Here is a 4,936-nt window from a genome sequence, read left to right as displayed (position 1 = left end):
ATTTGTAAACGATGTTCCCCATTGGCCCCCGGGATATCTCAAACCCTTTAATCCAACCCAAAAACATTATTAGAATCACTTTGGATCTCTATCTCTCTCACTCCTTTTCCACAAGCCCATTTAACGCCCTTCGATCATAATCGCCCAACCTTCAATATCAATGGCTTCAGTAAGCCCAACATTGAAGATGAAACACATAATAATAAGAAGAAGAAGAGTGGGGGAACGGGAAAAGAAGATCCAACTAATTTGAGTGGGATTTATCCTGTTGAACCTCCATAGTTTAATTTTTACATGAAATAGTATAAAATTTTAGTGCTAAAATGTTGCATGCATGGTATATATATGGGAAGATGCTCCCATGTGAAAGATGGAGTTACATTTGGTCATTGATCAAATATAGATTAACGGTTCAAATCAATATATTTTTTTAAAAGTCATTGTTCAAGATATGCTATTGGTCACTCATAAGCAATTCCACTTCCTTTGATCTAAAGAAAGGTGTCCTCAATTAAAGAAACAAATTGTAAAAAAATGACACACCTTAAAGAAGGAAAACAATGCACCTTAATAAGGAAAACAAAGCACCTTAAGAAGAAAAATCACGCTCCTACAGCTTTAGATCGACGCACCTTAAGAAGGAAAACAACGCACCTTAAAAAAGAAATCACGGATACAGCTTTAGATCGACGCACCTTAAGAAGGAAAACAACGCACCTTAAAAAAGAAACCACACACCTAAAGCTTTAGGCCGACGCACCTTAAGTTTCAACAATTGATACACCTTAAGCACACAAAATACGCACCTAAAACTTTAGATCGACGCACTTAAGTTTCAACAACTGACGCACCTTAAGCACACAACACAAAAACCACGCAAGCACACAGCACAAAAATCACACACCTTAAATTTGACCTAGATGTAAAATGATGAAATTATCATCGCATTTTTTTCATTATTATTAATCCTGGATGTTGTTGGCAAGATGAATGACTCTAATCTCTCCCTACGTTCGCACCTGAGCACACCATCCCTATTTGAACCGTATCATATATATTAGTTATTATTTTTCCGTATTATATAATATCTGAATTGGCTTCAAATTCGTGGTCTGCAACTAAGTGCATGCAGCCAAGCCATTTGCACTTTTGCAGTCTGTATGTTTATTACGCCCCAGGTGGCCCGCCGCCCAATGGCGGCAAATTATGCCCTGGAAACGTGTTCACCGTAAATGATGAACACAAGTCTAAACGATGTCGTTTTTATACAAAATAAAAAATAAAAAAAATGCGGATGTGGAGTTAATGGCGCACGTTTGATCAAATTATGAATTTTCTGTTATGAGATTATGAATGTAATGTAAATTCATAATCTCATAACAGAAAATTCATAATCGCATAAAAGTAAAATATTTATTAAATTATGAATTTTTTGTTATGAGATTATGAATTTTCTGTTATGAGATTATGAATGTAATGTAGATTCATAATCTCATAACAGAAAATTCATAATTTCATAACAGAAAATTCATAATCTCATAACAGAAAATTCATAATCTCATAACTGAAAATTCATAATCTTATAACAGAAAATTCATAATCTCATGGTTCCAAAGTGAATGTGTAGGCATGGTTCCAAAGTCAATGTGCAGGCATGGATTCATAATTTATGAATATCCGTGATTTCGGACGGAAATGTGTAGGCATGGTTCCAAAGTGAATGTGCAGGCATGGATTCATAATTTATGAATGTCCGTGATTTCGGACGGGAATGTGTAGGCGTGGTTCCAAAGTGAATGTGCAGACATGAATTCATAATTTATGAATATCCGAAATCATTGCTCACTTCAAATTAAAGTAAAACCGCGAAATGTGAAAATGAAAAAGAAAAGTCACACAATTAATTAAAAAAAAAATAACGGTGTACTAACACCGTTGGAACCGTGTTTACCATGAATGATGAACACGGTTCCATGGCATAACGATTGCCCACTGGCCAGTAATACACAAATAAATGGACATTATCAATCTTTAATCAAGTAATCATGAAAAAGTTACAAGCCTACAACATCATTTGCTTAAATAATTCACATATAGACCTAATGTCGCCATTTGACAGCTAGCTACTTTCTGAGGAAACTAGCTTATTTGAAACTAGCTTATTTCAACCTTTCAACTCTGCTAAGTTTTACCCCTTGGTTCAAAAAATATTTTGAAGTGATATAACATTTTCAAAATTCTCACATACTTTTAAATTATAAATAAATGTAATTTTCATGAAAGTTATTAAAAATAATATTTGAAAATCTCACATTCTCAAATTATATCATACAATTAAGATGACGTCGTATGAGAATATCACATAACAAGTGTTTGGTTCAAATTATATAAGATTTCAAGAGAATCTCTCAATCTCTTATACTAATTACTGCATAAGTATGTTCTATTGCGTTGAAGGAATGTGATTTATTAAGCTTTTTGAGTTATTTCTAGAGATGCATGTCAACGGAGCGGGGTACCCCCACTCCCAACCCCTAACTTTCTCCCATACTCCCCCGTTTCGGTCGGGAAATGAAAAAATCTTCCCAATCTCATCTTCATGGGAAATTTCTAACTCTATTTATAACTTTAAAAAGAATATTAAAATTTTAAAAATATTTATATAAATAACTCATATATATTATTTTCAACTTAAAATATTACGAAATATTAAAATATTTTATAATTAAATATGTTATCCAAATATTGATTTTAAAAATATTGCATACCATTAAAAGAAGAATAATAATTATGAAAGGTGATGCCCTTAAGTTGTCCTGTCACATGGCTACAAAATTGCATAGCTCAACCGAATTATAAGAAAAGGAAATTATGAACAAAATGAGAAAGTTTTGGGGGCATGCGTGATTGTGAAGTTGAGAAATCCATCCTACCTTTATTTGAACTTAGACATTGACGTCATTCTTGATTCTATCTCTCCATTTCAAATCCTTCTTTTGTCGCAATCATTCTTCAAAATTAAGTATCCAATACAGGCCATGGACCTTCATCATCTTTCATCTCATACTTTCTTCTAATACCAAAATAATAAGTCATTTGTCAAATACTTCTTAAATCTTAAATCTTAAATGTTATTTATTCATCAATTACCTTTGAAGTGACATTTATTATACAAACACGTAATCTCTCATGCTTAGGTGAATGATGAGTGTGTATTTTATTGTTTTTTTTTTTTTTAATTTTTTGAATTAAAAAGCAGTCACCACCGTCTTTGAATAAGTAATAGTTTTTTTTTTTAAATTCAAAATAAAATATAAAACAATAAATTGTACACTCAACATCAGCCTAATATCAAAACATCATGTGTGATTCTGATCAACACCTCATCAACAATAACGTGCTAATTAAGTAACATTAAAATTTAATTACATTAGTTTACAAGTTTAACAACATTATTGGATTTTTTTTTCCAGTTAAATAATTCAATTTAGTTTTGCCTAATTATATATGAATTGTTTATTTTTTTTATTAGGAATTATTTTTGATTTCTTTGTTCAAAAAAAAGGAGAAAAAGTTTCAATTTATAAAAGGCAGCAAAATTAGGAAAAGCACTATAGTTGGTTGGGATGGGACATCCGTTATAATTATGGAGTTGGAAGGAAATTTAAAAGAGATGATAATCAAATAAGTTATTCAACTTTTATGAAAAGTGTAATTAAGTTATTTAACTCTAAAAAGCTTTTTTTTTAAAAAAAAAAAACTCTAAAAAATTTCAAAAAATTCATTAAATTTAAAAGAATGATACAATTAAACTATTTTATATCATATAGTAGGTTAACAACACATTATAGGTTTATAAATGCCTTAGGGGGATCACGATTCCGGTTTCTGATTTCAGAAAATGACGAATCACAATTCTAGTTTGAATTGCTGGTTCAAACCTATTTAAAAAAAAATGTTGGTAAGTTCTATTTCCTATTCTTAAAATACTCCATATTTAACCATTAATTTTTTAAAGAATTTTTTCATTATGGAATTTTAAAAAATAGTTATATCATATATTTAAACTTTAACCAGGACTATGTGGTCTAATGGTATCCGGGTTGGACTTCCATTTGGAAGATTATGAGTTCAAGCCTCAGTGGAGGCGTTATTGGTTCTTTGTGTTTCAGTAGGTTGAGAAAGTATATGAACAGATACTATAATGTAATAGAGCCAGTAACTTTCAAAAAAATATATATATATATATATATATATTTAAACTAAAAAAAAAAAATTGGGCTTGCATTTATTTTACCAAGATTAAGTTGCCTACGTATTATTAAGTTCAAGCCCTTTTTTTTTAATTTAACTTTAAAATTAAATATTTGATATAACCCATTTAAAAAGAAAATTTCATAATGACAAAATTTCAAAAAAAAAAAAAAAAAAAAAAAAGAAGAAGAAGAAGAAGAAGAAAAGTTGTTGAATTTGGAATATTTAAAAATAGAAAATAGATTTTTTTAAAAAAAATCCCGATTCAAATTGACGGTTCAAAATGGAACTGTCGGTTCGCTGTTTTATGAAATTCGAAAGTGTCGGTTCGAAACTGGAATCACGGTCACCCCTAAATCAACTATATCTTATTATTCACCTGCTATGAGAGGTAAAAAGGGTCTAATTGCATCATTTTTTTCAATTTCAATGGCTTATTTGGAATCTTTTAGAGTTTGATGGTTTAATTGTACTTTTTTTTATATATAAAATGAATGACTTATTTAATTCTTATCCCACTTTAAAATAATAGGATTCCTTATAAAAACCTGAGGGGTCAAAATATAATTATTTCAGAAAAGAAGGAGCAAAACGAAAACATGATTGAGCTAAGAAGGAAGTGGTAATTTCGAATTTGGAAGCCAGGGCCAGGAGAAGTGTGTCTGTGCAGTGAGGTGTGAAA

The sequence above is a fragment of the Ipomoea nil genome, unplaced genomic scaffold (genome assembly GCF_001879475.1).
Source record: "Ipomoea nil cultivar Tokyo-kokei standard unplaced genomic scaffold, Asagao_1.1 scaffold3069, whole genome shotgun sequence".
NCBI classification, from domain to species: domain Eukaryota; kingdom Viridiplantae; phylum Streptophyta; class Magnoliopsida; order Solanales; family Convolvulaceae; genus Ipomoea; species Ipomoea nil.
The sequence above is the reverse complement of the archived record's forward strand: the minus strand, read 5'-3'. Positions refer to the sequence as shown.